At 38.6% G+C, this 21,354-nt stretch overlaps 1 long non-coding RNA gene across 1 annotated transcript; it reads right to left on the reverse strand.

The window, feature by feature from the left end:
• Nucleotides 1-1,848: 1,848 nt before the first annotated feature.
• Nucleotides 1,849-8,041, reverse strand: LOC132626436 (uncharacterized). The gene is made up of 3 exons (XR_009577291.1): nt 7,833-8,041; nt 7,407-7,458; nt 1,849-2,128 (listed from the first exon to the last, which is right to left on the reverse strand). It is a non-coding gene; the product is annotated as an uncharacterized LOC132626436 (long non-coding RNA).
• Between the last annotated feature and the right edge of the window lie 13,313 nt (nt 8,042-21,354).

Below are 21,354 nucleotides of genomic sequence, written 5' to 3' on the forward strand. Positions count from 1 at the left end.
ATGTTTTAAACAGTATTTTCTGTATTATTAAGTCACATTTTCTATTCAGACTATGCAGGTTTTAACTTATATTCCGCGTCAGTACATGTCCCATGTTGATTTAGCAAGCTATATGGTTCGCTAGGTCACATGCAGTCAGACAACGAGTGTCGTATTACGCCCAGACCCAGGTTTGGGGCGTGACAAAGTTTGGTATCAGAGCACTAAGTTCAAGTGTCTTAGGGAGTCCATGAAACCATGTATAGTAGAGATCGTACTTAAGGGTGTGAAGCGCGCCACACTTATAATTTGGAGACTACAGGACATCTAGGAAATGTTACCATTCTTCCTACTCTAGATGGTGCCATGGTGCTTAGCGCAATAAGTAACCTTCTCTTCCTATCAAATACCCGACGTATCAATGCGCAAGCGACGAGCAGCAAATTCAAGGTCCAAGTGAGCATGATTACCTATTGGGATGTGTTACGGTTCACTTTTACGCGAGGCATAAAAGCTACTTTACTGTTGTGCACTCTTTTGGATTTAGTTATTTTTTAAAGCCGCCACCTAATTTATAAGGGAAGTTAGGAAAATCAAGTAAAAAGGGTTTATTCAAATAAAGAAAATCCTTTTAAAACAAGAGTTCGAGGTAAGAGTTCTGGTGATTTCTCGAGAAAGGTGTTAGACACCCCGATATTAAGAATCCGTAGAATACGGTTGACTTCAAGTTTCAAATTGTGATTTGTTGTTTATTTTCTTAAAATAGTTTAAAATGTATATCAAGTCATGACATATCATTTGAATTTTGGCAAATTTCTTTATTTGAAGAAAACATGAAGTTGAGTTCCTTTGGACAATATAAGGTTCAAAATGGTCATTTCATTTTCATATCAAAACATACCCAAGATTTCTCTTGAGTAGAGTTCAATTTAATTTGGTCCAAATGTTATGTCCTAGTCATTGTCCTTATAAGTTTGTGAAGCATTTTCGAAATGTATCTTTTGTGAGAATATGCCAAAAAAATCATACAAGTGCCACAAATTATTTTTTTCAGTTATTATTGGAAGGTGTTAACCATCTAGACATAGATACTTTCTATGTCTAGATGGGTTTGGACCCAAAACATAGATACTTTCTTATCATTTGAATTTTGGCAATATGTTTAGGTGGGTTTGGACCCAAAACAAGTTAGAAATCATTTGAAAATCCTTTCAAAAGACTTATCCCAGAAAATTCCTCTTCCAAAAATTGTTCTTTTCTTTAATGAATTCTTAAGTTAAAAAAATGTTATCTCCTCTTACTTAAAAAAGTTTAATTTTCTCCAATTTCTAAAGTAAAACTGGGGTTTTCAAACATCCTATTATACTCTAAAAGATTTTCCATTTCTGTTTTTATGCATAAAAGAAATCATTTTTTGTTATTTCAAAACAAAGAGTTGGTCGTTTATATTTTGACTTGGTCCGAATTAAAACGTGTTTGTGTTCCTTTTCATTCTAAACGATATACGCATCATTTTGCCTAATTCGACTAAGTTCCAACCATGTAGGTTTCAATATTTCCCAAATATTTTGTTACAAACATCATGCAAAATTAAAAAACAAATATGCAAGAATAAACAAGACGTAATGGACTGGTGTGCCTACCAAACCCATTATTTAACCATTTTTTCATGGTTGGGCCTTCAATTTCTGAATTTCGGACTCGATGAAGGAAGGTGTTGGGCCTCTGGTCAACGAGATGATGCAGATTTGGCTCAATTAGCCCACGTCGCGTGAATTTCATGCAAAGAGTGTGTGTGTGTGTGAGGGGGGGGGGGGGGGGGGGGGAGGGGAAAGAGTAGCAGTAAGAAAGTATCTATGTTTAGCAAACTATTTAAACAAGAAATTAACATAACATAACACTCATACATAATAGTTTAAAAAAAAAAACATAAATTGGTCTTAGTCACATAGTCAACCCACTAAGCACAAACAGAGCAGGCCCAAATTTATTCACTAAAATGTAAAAGGAAAAATATGGGTTGCAGGTCCATTAATAGTATTAGACAATACATAAATCAGAAGGTTGTTGTGCATCATCTAACCAACCCCACCAAAGTTTTGCATATCAGGTGCCTCGAGACCATATCAATCTTTAGCTTGGACGACATCTACAAACAGAACATGGTTAATCCCCCCAAAGGGCAATGGTTCAATACATTCGGCACAATTATGTTTCCAATTAACACATAGTTGGATGCGGTGTCTTCAGTTCATAGACCTTCTTGACACAAGTTGGTCTCCTAATGGGCTTATATATGCTCAAATATCCAAGCCCGTCTTGGTATGTATGTGCTAGTCCGTTGGGATTTGACTTCGCTCTATCCTAGGCAAGATTAGAGTGGGCTTTTCAAAAGAGTTAGAACTCGAGCGGACTACTCGAGGTGAACCGTTGTTGACTATTGAACGACCGCCAACAAACTATGTATTCAACGTGTTCCAAAGAAATTAATTTGAATTTTTAGTGAAGGATCGACCGCGAACCCGCGTAGCCGCCCTTGAAACCATGCAGTTTTTGCCAGTTTAGCGGAGTTTTATAATATGCATGTCATGACAGTTATAAATACAAGAATTTAAACACTTGAGCAAATAATCATAAGTAAAATCACACATTGAAACCCTTACGGTCAGAATCCACATACATCCCTAGTAGGGTCGCCATCTATTATGGTTTACTTTTACGCGAGACATAAAAGCTACTTCATAGTTGTGAACTCTTTTGGATTTATTTATTTTTTAGAGTCGCCACCAAATTTATAAGGGAAATTAAGAAAACCAATTAAAAATGGTTTATTCAAACAAATAAAAATCCTTTTAAAATCATAGTTCGAGGTAATGGTTCTGATGATTCCTCGGGGAAAGTGTTAGGTACGTCGATATTAAGAATTATAAAATACGGTTGACTTTTGAGTTTCAAGGTGTGATTTGTTGTTTATTTGCTTAAAATAGTTTAAAATATTCTATATCAAGTCATGTCATATCGTTTGAATTATTTTGGAAAAATTCCTTTATTTGAAGAAAACAGGAAGTTGAGTTCCTTTGGAAAATATAAGGTTCAAAATGGTCATTCCATTTTTAGACCAAAACAAACCCAAGATTTCTCTTGAGTAGAGTTCAATTTAAGTAGGTCCAAATGTTATGTCCTATTCATTGTCCTTATAAGTTTGTGAAGCACTTTAAAGTGTATCTTTTGTGAGAAATATGCCACAAAAATCATACAATTTCTAAATAGTGTTTTTCCGCTTATTATTAGAAGGTCAACCATCCCTTGTCAACCATATCCCTTTAAACCCTTTTCCAAACTTAGGTTTAAGTAAGGTTCTTCTTGTTTTATTTCAATTAGGCGGGCTTGCGCCCAAAACAAGTTAGAAATCATTTGAAAATCCTTTCAAAGACTTATCCCAGAAAGTTCCTTTTCCAAAAATTGTTCTTTTCTTTTATGAATTCTTAAGTTAAAAAAATGTTATCTCCCCTTACTTAAAACAGTTTAATTTTCTCCAATTTTCTGAAGTAAAACTGGTTTTTTCAAACATGCTAAATACTCTAAAAAACAAATTCCATTTCTATTTTTATGCATAAAAGAAATCATTTTTTTTATATTTAAAACAAAGAGTGGGTCATTTATCTTTTGACTTAGTCTGAATTAAAACATGTTTGGGTTCATTTTCATTCTAAACAGCAAACGCCCTAATTCGACTAAGTTCTAACCATGTAGGTTTCGATACTTTACAAATATTTTGTTACAGACATCATGCAAAATACCAAAAAAAATTTAAGAATAAACAAGACGTAATGGATTGGTGGGCTTACCACGCCCACAAATTAATCATTTTCACCCATGGTTGGGCTATCAATTTATGAATTTCAAACTCGATGAAGGAAGCTGTTAAGCCTTTGGCCCAACGAAATGATACAGATTTGGCCCAATTAGCCCACGCCACTTGAATTTCATGCAAAGGAGAGGGGGGGGGGGGGGGGTAGTGAGTAGCGATTAGAAAGTATCTATGCTTAGCAAACTATTTAAATAAGAAATTAACATAACATAGAACTCATGCATAATAGTAAGAAAAAAGAAAACATAAACTGGTCTTATTCACATAGTCAACCCTCTAAGAACAAACCGAGTAGGCCCAAAATTATTCACTAAAATACAGAAGGAAAAACATGGGCCGGACAATACAGAAATAAGAAGGAAAGAAAGAGAGGAGAATAGGTCCATTAACATGTGCATGAGTCCAATTTTCTCTTCTTAATATTCACATAGTATACACCATATACCCCTTCGTATACCGAAGTACACTCAAGGGTATATGTCTGTATATCCAGTGAATATCTCGCAATATCAATTTAAGAAAAGATAAGAAGAGAGAGGTTCTGATCAAATGACTTCAACTATATCCTTTTTAACTCAGTACATCACATATACATATGCATATGCACTCAATATGCATATGCACTCAATATACTCAGGATATATATATCAAACTCCGTTCATGTTTTTTAGAGATATACCTAGGCAAGCATACAAATGCAAAAAAATAAAGCAGAGACACTTTATATCATCTAGAGGTTATGTATGAAAATCATAGAAACATGTTTATTTTTATTTCATTCAACCCACTTCTCATATGCACACGGTTAGTAAAGCAAATATATTTCAGTTGGTGTTTTCAATAGGACAAGTAAAACAAAGGCAGCGCTTATGGGCTAGATTGAATATGCATATCTAACCACTATTGCAACACACACAAAGGATGGGGGAAGGAAAAAAAGATCATCAACATGGATTCTTCCGCAAATACACACTCTTGACTAAAAAGGAAGAAATTATATCAAACTATGGTTCAAATATGAATGGTGCAGGATCAGACATTCAAGAAAATAACATGCACTCACCAATCTAAAGCACACAGAAAACACAATATAGTTCCAATCATACAGTGACACAAAGAGCAACAAGCACTGTAAAGGGGTAATTTGACCTGACCCTAACCTAATTCTCATAATAAACTTATAAAGAAATCATCCTAATGTCTTATAGGATCCTCATGCCACCATTAGTATGTGAAAGCAGTTAATAGGCCCAACGTATTCCACCCAACCACTCAAGCCCAAGTTAAGCTTCTTTAGTTTAAATCCACCATTAGTCTATCATTGGTACTAACAAATTTAAATCATGGTATTTCATTTTTTCACATAATGGTCTGTTCTGAAGGGAAATGACACCTTAATAATTTATATCCACAGAACAATGCAGTAACAGGACAATGTTCGATAGAAAACATAGTGGGAAGAGGCAAGATTCACAGAGAACACATAATGGTTCCTACACAAGCCTAAGACTCACTCTATAACATGTAAAACTTACACAACCTTTATCCTTCATACTATCAGAGCCCTTGGATTGTCCCATAGGCTTGTAATTCAGTGGAGAGGAACCCCAACAGTCTAGAGTAGGTAGTACTAGGTTGAGTGGGAGCTCAGAGCCTTTCCTCATCCTCTCTTAACCCTAGGATGTCACTCGACACCTCCTGACAACCAAGTGACAGCCTCTCAAGTCCCTCTATTTCTTAACGGGATCATAAACAATTCATTTTTATCTTGATGACATTATTCGATCCCCACTTATCATGACAAAGGACAAACAATTTATCTTTTAAACTCCTAACTGTTTCAAACTACCAATTTCCATTCAACCAGGCATGACAATACTACCACAAACAATTTTAACCAAATTCAATAGCATAGTGGGCCTATATATACATATTAGAACCAGACTGATCATATCCACCATTTGAGCAGACAAACAAACTCATATAGAAGTACATGCAATGACCATTTGAGAACATGAACATGCTTTGAGTTTGGTTTCACAATTATAGTCTTAAATTTTTTCCAAAATAGTCAACAGTTCTAAAAGCATGCATCCTATATGCTTCTTAACAACACAAGATGAATACTTAACACTTAAACATACATCAATTGAATTGCCACACCATTTCATGTCAAAGATGTCTCAGAAACCCACGGAGCCTACATTATATAGAATGACTAAAAAACAAACATGCTAGGAAACTGTCTGACACTTGGTTTGAAATATACTTGTAGTGACTGACTTGAGGTTAAACACATAAGCTTGCATTCACTGTAGCTAACACTCAACACATAGATATACATGAACAAAAAAGATGCAGGCAAAGTACACACAATTATCTACATACAATAAACTCCCATCTAGGTGTATTAACAGTTAATTAGTCAACTTATGAATACACTATTATAATGAACATCTCAGTGAAACAAGATTTGAGCCAACTGAACACATGTTTCATTAAAAGGGTGCATATACTTGAAGTAGCTTCTTTATAATTTAATCAAATATGACAAGGTACATGCTTTTTGTGGTTTAAAAACAGAGTCTCATATATGCAGACTCTTGACATTATCAGAACAAATACCAAACTCAAAATCACAGATTCACTCTCATCCTTTTGTATTATACTGAATTACTAACATATTACTCCATACTCAACTTAATTTGAGCCTACCAGGACATGTTGACATAGGTTTAGCAGTTAAAATAAACTAGTCACTATACTAGCACGTCAAAGCTAATCAACTAATTGAGGCTAACCCAAGTTCAAAAAAAAAATACAAGATTAATTCATATGCTAAGAAAAACTAAACCAAATAGTAATGCCATGTTCACAGCTGCGAAACTAGTACCTTGTACAGTAGCAAACTTACACATACTAATGCATAGAGTATCCTAGAGAAACACAGAACTTAAGCAAAGGCATACTCAATAAGCTTATAAACATGTGACTACATGATACCACTGGCTAACTTGAAACCAACTAGGACAACAAAGATAAACATATGACTAATTAGACTAGTCACATAAACATATGCTAGTACACACTTAGATGGTGATAATCAAGCAAATAAGAAGTTGCTAGCTAGTGTCTAAACTAATCTAAAAAGTAACAATAAGCATGTGTTGGCACATAACTTTCAACAAGAACAAGGGTCATACTAAGTGAACATATGTATACAAACATCATTGGTTAAGCTAACTAGCAAGAGCAACACAACTGATATAGATATAGCCTAATACATGCTAAATTAAGCTAAGTAGGAACCAGACAAATAGGGATTATACAAAACATACTAAAACTAAAAGCTAACTAAATGAAAAGACAGGCATTTACCAATATTAACTACTAATGTTATGCTAATCTAACACATACCTAATTAAACAACAATTTAAACTAAACCAGCATATACAAACAAGTTAATAACTAAACTAACACATAATTAAACATACAAGCATGCTAAACACAAACACATAAGAAAACTAAAAACAATAACTAAATGAAGGATAATTACCTATTCTTTGCACAACCTTTGTCGAGATCGGAGTCAAAACCCTTTCTCCTCACTGAGAATCAGCCATAATGAAAAAACAAAATTTTAGACTTAAAACCTCAAACTAATTAAAGGTTTTAGCAAAAAATACTAAATCCCTAATTTTGTTAGGTACTTTTTGCTCTATGTTTTGAGAGTTGTGTGTTCGAAAAATTGAGACTTGTGAAAATGAGAAGGGTAGGGTTCTGTATATTGAACCTCCAAACCCTAGTTTTTGTGTTGAAATTCGATGTGGGACTTAAAAAAAAATTTGTGTTGAAATTCGATGTGGGACTTAAAAATTTATTTGGGGATTCATCTTGAATTGCGCCTAAACTCAGCAAACCAATGAGAATCAACTATTTAAAATCAAAATGAGACAAATGTCCTTGGCTGACCGTGACTCACAGATAAAAGCAAAAGAGATAGAGCGGGTTCTACTGTGTTTGGTTGAAGCTCGGTAGAGAGAGGGTAATCTCAATTAATGCATTGCACAAATTGACCATACCAGACATGAGGCTCGCAATGTACTCTGAATATTTTGAGGTTGAGGTTGAAACCCTTGTTCTACCAATGCTGAATACTAAAGGGTCGTTTGGTATATGTTTGTAGACAAAAGTGGTTTGGGTTAGGTCTGGTCCTTTTTGGGATGGACTCAGTCAAGATAAATAGGGGCTTGGCCTAATTTCATTCTTTTAATGAAATCAAAGGCAAAACATAGCTATTTGTGCAAATTTGGTTATAATCAAAAACTCGAATTCAAACTAACATTTCGGTTAAGATCATTTTGAGAATAATTTGTCATTTCTACCATAGCCAAATTGGAAATGTAGGGATTAAATTGATCATTTTAGTTATGAGCCTATTTAATCTTATAAATAAATCAATAAACTTCTGTCGCAAATTTTATAAAACAAATCCTGGATCCTTCAATGTCACAACTGAGTGATCCCAGAATGATCTGTTGGAATGTGACTGACTATATTGAGTCCGCCTCATATTCCCAGTCTTGGGTATCTGGTTACTTGTAGTTTGACTCATTAGGATGAAAAAGGTATCCCTTATGCGGGTGTGCCTTTGTACTTTCCGGTGTGTCCGATCGATTGCGGGTTTTGAAAAAGAAAGCGAAAAAATCAATTTTGTGTGGCTGAGTATGGTGTGGATTGATCTCCAATTCCTGACCAGAGATATTGACTCTCGTTGGCACCCTATCTGGACTAGCTGCGTAATAAAAAAATTCACGTTTGCTCCGCATGCGTCTGGATATGGTTTGTTCAGCCTTCCCTTCCTTTGGCGGCTTTGAACCTGCTTCCATCTACTGGGTAGCATCATGGTTGACACTCTTGGTCCTTCTTTTTTTCTTTTACCACCCTTGCGTGGCTTCGTAATTGTACCCTCTTGGTTTTAACTTTGTACGTGGGTGACCATCCTGGTACCGTTTGGTTTGAATAATCTTCCTGGTCTGTGTCTTTGTTTTACCACCCCTGTGTCGTTTCGTCATTGTAACCCTCTTGGTTTAACTTTACGTGAGTGGCTCTCTTGGCACGCCCTCTAGGCAGTTTGTACGAATGGCCGTCTTGGCAGTTTATATGAATAGCCTTGTCGGCATTATTTGTATGAATGAACCTCTTGGTAGTTTATATGAATGCATGGCCCTCTTAACAGTTTGTATGAATGGCCCTCTTGGATTTTATATGAATGACCCTCTTGGCTTTTATATGAATGACCCTCTTGGCAATTCGTATGAATGACCCTCTTGGCAGTTTACATGAATGAATGGCCCTCTAGGCAGTTTGTATGAATGAATGGTCCTCTCATTAAGTCAAATGTTTGAAATGAATGACCCTCTCGGGAATTTTTGTATGAATGGACCTCTTGGTAGTGTTTTTTATATGGATGTCCCTCTCGATAATGTTTGATATGAATGGCCCTATTGACAATGCCAATTTTGAAATGGATGGCCCTCTCGGCAATGTTTGATATGAATTGCCTTCTTGGTTGTGTTTGGTATGAATGATCCTCTCGTTATTTTTTGATATGAATAGCTGTCTCGGTAGTGTTTGATATGAATGGAACTCTCAATAATGTTTGATATGAATGGCTCTCTTGGCCTGCAAATGTTTGAATGAATGACAGATATAGCCCTTTTGTCTAAATTGTCTTTCTTTCGCCCTTCATGTCGGTTGAGACCTTTTTAGCTTGATGTGTCGTTTCGTCCGTTTGCATAGCCCTCTTGGCTTGATTATGCCGTCCATTATGTATAGCCCTCTTGGCTAGATTATTTCCACCCTTGTGGCACTTTGTCAGTTATATAGCCCTCTTGGCTAGACTGTGTCGTCATTATGCTGCTTTGTCCTTTGTAGCCCCTTTGGCTAGATTGTGTCGCCCTTGTGGCATTCTGTCTGTTATATAGCCCTTTTTGCTCGACTAGGCCACACTTGGGGTGTTTCATCCTTTTGTATCCCTTTGGCTAGATTGGGCCGCTTTTGCGGCGCTTTGTCCCTTTTGGCCTAATCACGCTTTCAGTGAGGACCAGTGTCACGACCCAACCCCGTGGGCCGTGACCAGTGCCCTAGCTGGGCACCTATACGTACCCGATACCCAAATTAGCATATTAACAAAATAATATAATAATAATATTAGTGGACGCTACAGAATTTAGCATAAAAAGCAGACTTGGCACACATAGGCCGATAAGGCCATCATAGAACAAAGTATCCCAAACATATGTACAGAACCCACACAGATATATCCACAGACCTCTACAGAACATATCATAATCATAAGACGGGACAGGGCCCCGTCATACCCAGAACAATGTACATATCCAGATAGCAGTGACAGACTGTACCAAAAGTGGGCTCTGAAGAAGAGAGCGCCCCAAAATAGCAGAAGTGGGATCCTAAACAAATGGATCAGCGAACCTGTCGTCTGTACCTGCGCGGCATGAAAACGCAGCCCCCGAAGAAAGGGGGTCAGTACGAAATATGTACTGAATATGTAAAGCGGAATCGCAGAAGTCAAATCATAACGGTTACAGAAAATGAGTACAAAATCCAGAGTGTCAGATGCATATTTCCAAAACAAACAGAATGTGTACAGAAACATATGTCATATCATATCCGGCCCCTGCCACGGGACTCGGCAGACAGAACGTGGCCACCTTCCCGACACTGGTGCCACAATACAGAGGAATCAGAAAAAGGGGCATGGCCCCGTATCATAAAATGTCATATCAAAATGGCCATAACAGATCAGATCAGAATAGGCGGACATGGCACATCATACTCCACAGACCCATGTACGCGTATACCTGCCCCCTCACATCGGGGCGCGACGAACAATGCAGAGAATCACGCTTGACAACATATCCTGGCCCGGGCTCAGTGTGGGAAACATTGGGGCATCCACGAATGGAGTAGTGAGAGACTAATGCAATTTAAAAATATCATAATTGTTTTCAAAGACTCGAAGAGGCATATCAAAGATAAACAAATCCAATGAAGTCGGACGGAATCATAATAGATGCATTTCGGGTATCATAATAAATTACAAAAATATAACCTCCCTGAAGTCATTCCGAGTGTCAAAATAATTTATAAGATTTAATAGAATATTTAAAACAACGTTTGTTAGGTAATTAGAATGGTAGTAAAAACGTTTCTTTTAAGAACTATTCGAAAAGAAGACTTAAGTACATTAAGGGCAAAACCGGGAATAGTGGGCCCGCCTCGGGACAAATAAGGCGGCGGGCTCAAATTGTGCCCTCTAAGCTTATAGTATCACTTAAAAAGGTTCTACAAACATTCTATGACTTTCCAAGTAATTTGGAGCAAAGTTGCATAATTTTCCGGAAAAGCATACTAAAGTGGTTCAATTCCACTGAAGGAAAAACTGAGATTTTCTCTTGCGGATTCCGAGGGCCAAGAGGTCCTTCGAGGCCCGGATCCGACCCTAACACACTAAGGGCATGCCAAGGGAAGAATTGGGGTTGCTTTACATACCTTTCACGCTCCTTACGCCTTTCCAAACTCACTTCCCGTTTCGTCAAAAATCTGCAATTGGTTAAGTTTACCAATTGTGAGTTATGAATACCAAAGTTTCAACTTAATGCATATTTGTCTACCGAAATTTCGGCAGCACTTCCCCTATACATATAGCACCCCGAGAATTCAACTCGGCTAGAAACCATCAACAACAACCCAAACAACAACATCAACATCAACAACAACCATTAAAGACACAATATCCTTCAACTAGTCATTTTTCTCACAAGTTGACATAACCTTCATTCTAACCCAACTTCCAAACTAATATTAATGATTTCACATTCATTAACATTCAAAACCATCCCAATAAAATTCTAGAAACATTTCATATCGTTTTCCTTAAGTTATACACTCGATATACACAATATACAACTTTCCGTCAAAGTCATAACTTATGCAAAACATCAAATCTTTGGCATACAACTTCATAACATGATTCCAACTTCCAAATTCATCAATGATCATCACAATTAACAACCAAACAACTTCATTTCCTTATTATTGAAAAATCATACTAAAACGACATAAGTTTCTACATTCCCATTCAATACAAACTTATATCATTCTAACTTCATTTACATTACAAACATTACAACAACACTCCAACACACTAAACAACTTAATTCATTTCTTATCCCAAGTCAATACACCACACGGCCATAATCCTCTTTTGGCAACTTCAACTAAATCATTCAACTTTCAATCCCAATATGCATTTCATCACAATCACAACTAGAATATAACATGAATTCTATACATTTTGGCTATACAACATATATATACACACGGCTACACCTCAAATTCCAAACCCACTTTGCAAACTTCCATTTTTCCATATAATCAACACATTTCTATATACTACAACACAATCAAGACTTCATAACACAATAAAAAGGTAGAAATTCTTACCTTTTCCTCAAGTCTTCTTCACTTGGAGATGTGATCATTTTGGTGATTTTAATGCTCCCCACTCCAAACCAACTATACCAAGTTACAAAGGAAACTTGACTTAGTAGGAAATCAACAAGAAATAAATTTTTGGAGCAATATTTTTGAGGGTCAAATTTTGCTCTCCAAGCCGAGAGCCTCACTTTCTTGCTTCTAATTTTTGCTCTTGTTTATCTTGTTTCATACTTATCACAAGTCTTCTAATGTGTATATAATTGAAGTGCTTGGTCACACGACCAAGCACATGACCCATAAAAATGGGCTTGGACCAAGCCAAAGTGGCCGGCCAAGCACCCCATTTTGGGCCTCACTTTGCTTCAATTTTTTTGAGCCCAATACTTATGGATCACATTTTGTAATTCCCGAAACTAATTTCCAAAATTCCAAAATTACCCTTAGCCTTGTCCCACACTTTCATGACTCTATTCTTTCATGCATAACTCCTATGTTCAACAAAATATCAAATTTGACCTTATATCTCAAAAATCCAATAAAATTCAAGTTTCTCCAAACGTGTGAAAACACGGGATATAACAACCAGGATTTCCTTCGACGAGCCTCACTTTACCTATTTTTCATCATGAACACATAACTTAGTGAAAAAAAGGGCCATCTCCCTGACAATACCGGGGAACCTACATCCACAAAAAGAGTGTTATTTCTAGATGAGGTCAACCCGTGTAGTCTATTCTAGTCGCGTGATTCCTTCGCTTGCTTGGTGGGGTCTTCCATTTTCACCTATTCAGGACTCGGTAATTATGAAGATGAATTTATCATTAAAATGGAATAGAGTCTTTCAAAGCGTTGATCATAAAAATTTTCAAAACGTTTTTCACAAGAATAGAATAAATGGTATTTCTGACAATGTTTTATATTTGTCGTCATGACATGTGCATTTTTAGTGAGAATACTTATCTGTATGTGACTTCTCGTGATAGAATTCGGGCTTTGTCCTATGGAATTTTTTAGACTCTCAAAAAAATTCTGCCCCAGCTTATGGTTTATGTCGGTGAACTCTCGTACCAAATTGTTGTGGAGGAATTTTTGAAATCCTCTCAAAAATTCTGCCCGAATTGATGGTTTCGGTCGGCTGACTCATATGCTGAATTGTTGTGGATGAATTTTTGAGATCCTCTCAAACAATTCTGTCCCAGTTGAAGGTTTTTTGTCGGCTGATTCTCGTGTCGACTTTGTCGAGGAGTTTTTTCAGGTCCTCTCAAAAGTTCTACCCCAGTGTCTTCCTAAGGATACTTGGTTTTTTCGATTGGTACATCCGAGCTCAAAGAGCGCCTACGTATCCTGTCGCAGCAGGAATCAGGTCAGACGTAGTTCAGAATAAAATGATTAATTTTTTGTAATAATGTGACCGAGTCCTACATGGGCTACCTACGTATGCCACCTTGGAAAATAAGGTCATGGTGTAGTTCATATTACAAGGAAATCTTTGGTTTTCTATCGATTACAAAATAAAGACCAAATCTGATATGGATTTTCTAGGTATCTTTGCCATAAGAGATAGGTCTTGACGTAGTGATTACAAGCAAAAGTATGATTACAAATTGAAAAACATGTCTTCATGCGTAGTAGCTCTTGATCTTGTCTGAGTTGATTTCTTTGGGCCATTCTTGGCCGTCCATTTCAGCAAAAATTACTGCTCGTCCAAAGTAGGTGTAAATTTTCCTTTGTACTCATCTTGTTGTGGCAACACTCGCTTGAGTACCAATTGTCCTATTTGAAAAAGTCAAGATCTGACTCGCTTTTTGAAGGCACGAGCCATTCTTTGTTGGTACAATTAGCCGTGGCATACAACAATCATTCTTTCTTCATCGATTAAGGCTAGTTGCTCATATCGATTTTGAACCCATTCAACATATTCCAACTCTGCTTCTTGGATGATTCTAAGCGACGGTATTTCTGCCTCGGCGAGTATGACAGCCTCGGTGCCATATATAAGTAAGTACAGAGTTGCCCCTGTTGAAGTCTGAGCTGTCATTCGATATCCCAGTAATGCATAGGGTAACTATTCATGCCAATGCTTGTAATTGTCTGTTATCTTCCTTAATATTATCACGACCCAGCTAGGGGCCACGACGGGTACCCGGGGCTAACCACCGAGCACCGCTCGTTCTATTACTCACCTTACTCGATTAATGCCCTTTTATCACATTTATATTCAAACCATAGGAAAATCATAGTTTGTATGAAAACATAAATACTTTTATACATATATGCCTTTAGACTATCAAAATAATAAATGTACATATACATAAGAAATGTGAGACCATACTACCCACACTGCGCATCTACGAGCCTCTACTGACATACTATACGTATGGACGGAACAAGACTCCGTCGTGCCCAAAAATATACATATGCCAAAAATACAATCGTAAGCACCTCCGAACAATGGAGTGCTCTCAATCCGTTGACAGCTCCTAGGAATGTGGATCAAGCTCACCTCCCTGTCTACCTGTGGGCATGAACACAACGTCCAAAGAAAAGGACGTCAGTACGAATATTGTACTGAGTATGAGAGGCATAAACAATGAAGAAGACAACAATAATATAAGGAGAACATCAATAACAACAGCTGAGTCTGAACAATAATCATAAGAGAAGTGATGCATGCTGTCTTACTCATACTCATCGTGATATCATAAATGCATGACATGCAAGCTGCCCGTCCTTACCGGAACGGTGTGATAATCAATAATATAAGCCCGCGTCCAGGCCTCCCGCGTCCGGGTTACCATCTCATGCCGCCTACTAGTGGTGTCTGCCCACGCCCGAAGGTCGTGGTGTATCCGTATAGCTGCCCGCCGTAGCGGTAACTGCGCGGCCAACTAGGCGCGGTGTGATGCAATTATGACATGCTCATTGTAAAATACTTATAATAATATGCTTATCAAAATATGCTTATCTTAACATGATACATGCATAAGGCTCAAGATCATCTATACTCTAACGGGGTGACGTAAGGTCGTGATCCCCCGATTTCATTATGGAGCAATTATCGACATTCTGCCTCACCTTGAAGGAATTAGTACATAAGGTGAGTGTGAGCAATAAAGGAAATCATTGTCAATATGGCATTATCATAGCATATTTCTTATCTTATATAAACATGTAGGAATATAGGATTTTAGCTACTCGGGATATATGAAATCATGAAGAGGAAAAGAACTCATACTATAGGATTCATGCCATTGGAAAGGAAGGACTAGCCTCACATACCTGGTCGTTTAGCTACGCTATCGTTCACTTGTCTTCCTTCGATGTCACGTCGTTACCTTCACGAGAGAATCGTATTAACATTAGTTACCCGATTATAAGAACGCATCGCTATCTCTAGGGAAAATTAGGCGGCATCTCCTTTGTTTCTACTACCTCTTTCCCCGTTCTATTCCAACCCCTAAACATGTACAACAACACCCATAATATTGCAAGCAACAATCATCATTTAGATACTTTAAGCAAAATCCACCATTTCCCTCCAATTTCTCCACACTTAATGATTTTAGCCTGTTATCGTATTTCCTTGTGTTTGACACTTATATCATGACCTATACACCATTTATGACGTATTCATAATCATAACATGTCAACTTCCATGATTCCATCCAACTATCATTCCATAGTGACACTATTCACTCAGTAATGGTTCATTTTCTATGTTCTTCTACATTTCAAGCATCTAAGCCTTCCAATACCTTAAATAACGTGGTATAGTCATGAAACATACCTTAGATGATGGTTGGACAAGCCTTGAATGAGAATACTCCTTTAGCACTAAAACCCTTCTCCACCCCTTTTGAAATTTCTTGAAGAAGGTGACCCCCAACTGGGTTTCATACACTTTGTTTCATAGATTTGGTGTTGATGATCTTAGTTTCCCTTTGATTCTCTTGAATTCTTATGGAGGAAGTGTTTGGAGGGTTCTAGAGCATTCTTGAGTTGTATGGATGAAGAATGAAATAAAATGAGGCTTGGGTCCCTTTTAATAATTCAAATTTTGATTTTTAATGATCAACAGTCGGGGTGAACAGTAGTCGTAAACCACAGTTTACGGATCGTAAATCAGTTTACGGGCCGTATAGTGTGGTCTTTTTTAAGCATATCAAAACAGAGAAGTTGAATGAAGAACATGGCAGTTTACGATCGAGTTTTATGGTCCGTAAACCAATTTACGGGCCGTATACCAAGTCGTTTTTTAACCATTTTCACACTCAACAGAAAGTTGAGATTTTTGGAAGGCTGGAGGACGATGGTGATTTACGGTCCGGAAATCACTTTACGGGCCGTAAATCACTTTACGACCACTGGGCTAGATAAAATTCTACAACTTTCTCATTTCGAAAAATTCATGAATCACCCCTTACTTAGTAAAACAACACACACTCATACCCTTCGTTGGTCTATTCCTTGTACATGTACGGGGATTTTTTCGAGGTGTAACATTCTTCCCCCCTTTTGGAACATTCGTCCTCGAATGTTATAATACTTGGGAATCCTAGAAAAATTTCGCCAGAGTCTCCTTTGTACATTTGACACTACCTACCTGCCACAACAACCCATAATATCTTCGCCTCACAGGGCTACATCACAATAGCAACATCTCTATGGCCACACACGACCAAAACATAAAGATAAAGTATACATACCTTATAACCTCGGCGTCTCATCCTGAACTTCTTCTTGAGATTGGAATAAATGCGGGTATTTGTCTTTCATCTTCTCTTCTGCTTCCCAAGTCATTTCTTCCCTATTGTTGTTTCGCCATCGAACCTTGACTGAAGCGACTTATTTATTTCGGAGTCTTCGCACCTGTCTATCTAAGATGGCAATAGGTACTTCTTCATATGTCAACTTCTCTGTCACTTGCACATCCTCTACCGGAACTATCCTTGTTGGGCCTCCAACACACTTGCGGAGCATCGAAACATGAAATACTGGATGAACTGCTTAAAGCTCCGAAGGCAAGTCCAGTTCATATGCTACATGACCCACCTTACGGACAATTTTATAAGGTCCGATGTATCTTGGACTTAACTTACCTTTCTTGCCAAACCTCATCACCCCTTTCATTGGCGATACTTTCAAAAATACCCAATCATTCACTTGGAATTCTAAATCTCGTCGGCGATTGTCCGCATAAGACTTTTGACGACTCTGGGCTGTTAACAGTCGGTCTCGGATCACTTTAACTTTTTCAACTGCTTGCTGGATCAAGTCGGGGCCTATCAATTGTACTTCTCCGTTTTCAAACCATCCAATTGGAGATCTACATTTCCTTCCATATAATGCTTCATACGGGGCCATCTGAATACCAGAATGATAACTGTTGTTGTAGGAAAATTCAATAAGGGGTATATGCTCATCCTAACTACCACCAAAATCCAACACACACGCTCGTAGCATATCCTCCAAGGTCTGAAAAGTACGCTCGGCTTGCCCGTCAGTTTGTGGATGAAATGCCGTGCTGAACTTGACTTGAGTACCTAAGCCTTCTTGAAAAGATTTCCAAAACTTAGCTGTAAACTGGCCCATCTGTCTGTAATAATGGCCAAAGGAATTCCATGAAGTCGCACAATTTCCTTTAGATACAATCTGGCATAGTCTTTCGTTGTATACGTGGTTCTAACTGGGAGGGAGTGAGCTGCTTTCGTGAGTCTGTCCACGATCACCCATATAGAGTCATATTTGCCTCGTGAGCGAGGTAATCCTACAATGAAATCCATATTAATATCTTCCCACTTCCATGTAGGAATTTTCATTACCTGTAATAAGCCCCCTGGCTTCTGATGTTCGGCTTTCACCTGTTGACAATTTGGGCACTGTGCCACAAATGCTGCTATGTCTTGTTTCATGCCATCCCACCAATATAACAATTTGAGATCATGATACATCTTGGTTACATCTGGATGAATAGAATATCGAGAATAGTGTGCTTCCTCTAAAATTCGTTGGCGCAAATTTGCCACATCCGGCACACATAGCCTGCCCTGATGTCTAAGGAATCCATCTATGGAAACTTCAAATGGAGACTTTTCTTTTCCCCGGGATACATCCCTATGATGACATATTTGTGGATCTTCATACTAGCGTTCTTTTATCTCCGCATTCAAAGGCGAGACCGTAGGATTATTGACACTAATTCCCGCCTTATCCGAATCAATTACACGTACCCCAAGATTTGCTAATTGATGAAGCTCACGAACCATTTATTTCTTTTCTAAAGGAACTCCACATAAACTGCCCATTGATCGATGGCTAAGCGCGTCGGATACCACGTTCGCTTTTCCAGGATGGTACAAGATATTCACGTCATAATCCTTCAACAATTCTAACCACCGCCTCTGCCGTAGGTTCAGCTCCTTCTGCTTAAAAATATGTTGAAGACTCTTGTGATCCGTATAAATATCGATGTGCACACCATACAAATAATGCCTCCATATCTTTAAGGCATGGATGACCGCGGCCAGTTCGAGATCATGAGTCGGGTAATTCTGCTCATGTTTCCGCAACTGTCTCGAGGCATATGCAATAACTTTGCCATGCTGCATCAATACACATCCTAGCCCCACACCGGAAGCGTCACAATATACAACATAGCCATTCGGCCCTTCTGGAAGTGTTAACACTGGGGCGGAGGTCAATCTGTCCTTCAATTCTTGGAAGCTACACTCACAAGAATCATTCCACTGAAATTTCGCCGACTTCTAGGTTAGCTTCGTTAATGGGGCTGAGGTAGAAGAAAAGCCCTCTACGAATCTTCGGTAATAACCTGCCAAACCCAGAAAACTACGAACTTCTGTAGGCGTCGTAGGCCTTGGCCAAGTCTTCATAGCTTCTATTTTCTGAGTGTCGACTCGGATGCCATCATCTGAAATAATATGACCTAAAAATGTCACGGAATTTAACCAAAACTCGCACTTTGAGAACTTTGCATATAATTCCCGAGCTCGGAGAACACCAAGGACAATTCTTAGATGATCTGCATGTTTTGATTCTGTGCGAGAATATACCAGGATATCATTGATAAATACTATCACGAAAAGGTCCAAAAATGGCCTGAACACATTATTAATTAAATTCATGAACACTGCCGGGGCATTTGGCAACCCAAACGACATCACTCGGAACTCGTAGTGACCATATCTTGTCCTGAAGGCTGTTTTAGGAATATCTTTTTCTATAATTCTCACTTGATGATAACCAGATCTCAGATCTATCTTGGAGAACCACTTAGCGCCCTGCAATTGATCAAATAAATCATCGATTCTGGGAAGAGGGTATTTATTCTTTATTGTCACCTTATTCAACTGCCTGTAGTCGATGCACATTCGTAGAGATCCGTATTTTTTCTTTACGAACAGGACTGGTGCTCCCCACGGTGATGAACTAGGCCTTCTAAACCCCTTCTCAAGTAAATCTTTTAACTGTGCCTTTAGCTCTTTCAGTTCTGCTGGAGCCATTCGATTCGGAGGAATAGAAATGGGCTCGGTGTCTGGTAATACATCGATAGCAAAATCGATTTCCCTTTTTGGAGGAAGACCTGGAAGTTCGTCTGGAAATACATCTGGAAATTCATTTACCACTAGAACAGATTGGAAAGTTGGCAGCTTTGCCTCGATATGATGAACCCGAACTAGATGATAAATGTAACCTTTAGCTATCAGTTTCCTCGCCTTAAGATAGGAAATAAACCTACCCTTTGGGGATGCAGTATTACCCTTCCATTCAAGTACGGGCTCTCCCGGAAATTAAAATCGAACCATTTTCGTCCGGCAATCAACATTTGCGTAACACGACGCTAACCAATCCATACCCATTATTACATCGAAGTCTATCATTTCTAGCTCGATCAAATCGGCTTTAGTCTAGCGATCACATATCACAATGACACAATTTTTGTACACTTTTCTCGCTATTACCGGATCACCGACCGGAGTGAACACCTCAAAAGGTTTAATCGGCTCGGGTTTCACCCCAATACAATTTGCAACATACGGGGTAACATAGGAAAAAGTAGAACCCGGATCAATCAAAGCATATACGTCACGGGAAAATATAGTCAAGGTACCTGTGACAACATCCGGGGAGGACTCTAGATCCTGTCGCCCTTCCAAAGCATATATGCGGGGCTGAACAGCACCTGAGGTAGATGCTCCCCCTCTGCCTCTGCCTCTACCTGTTGTAGTCTGAGAAGTCTGTGCTGCCAGGCGTACTGAAGAAGAACCAACTGCTGAGCCTGTGGGCTGAGTCCCCGCTCTACCTCTCGCTGAAGGGCAATCTCTCATCATATGACCAGCCTGTCCACAGGCATAGCAAGCATCGGAACACTGACGGCACTGCCCGGAATGCAATCTACCGCACTGGCTGCACCGCGGTACTAAAGGTCTCCGCTGACCAAAATCTCCCCTAGACTGAAAATATGAGGCCCTCGAACTCTGGCCTTGTCCTGACTGGAAAGAACGATCAATCCTCCTATCTGAGAATCTGGGAGGTGCACTAGTCGCTGACTGACCTGAGTGCCTAGAATGCATCTGTCTCGATCCCCCTCTATATTCACTGCTTGCTCCCATAGATCTAGCTCTCTTGCCTTGCCTCCTATCATTATCACGATCACTTCTGTGCTGCTGTTGTCATTCCTCAAGATTCTGAGCATGTGCCTGTATCCGGGAAATATCCATCCCATCTTGCAAAGAGGCCGTCAAGCAATCTCTAAACAAATGTGGCCCCAAACCACTCACAAATCTATGGACTCGGTCTCCCATGTCGGCCACCATCGTCGACGCATATCTAGCTAAGGAATTGAATTGCATACTATACTCTCGGGCTCTCATACTTCCCTGCCTTAGATTCAAGAACCTATCCGCTCTAGCTCGGCGGACCTCGGGTGGCAAATAATGACGAATAAAAGCGTTAACAAA

This window comes from Lycium barbarum, chromosome 2 (genome assembly GCF_019175385.1).
Source record: "Lycium barbarum isolate Lr01 chromosome 2, ASM1917538v2, whole genome shotgun sequence".
In the NCBI taxonomy this organism is placed as follows: domain Eukaryota; kingdom Viridiplantae; phylum Streptophyta; class Magnoliopsida; order Solanales; family Solanaceae; genus Lycium; species Lycium barbarum.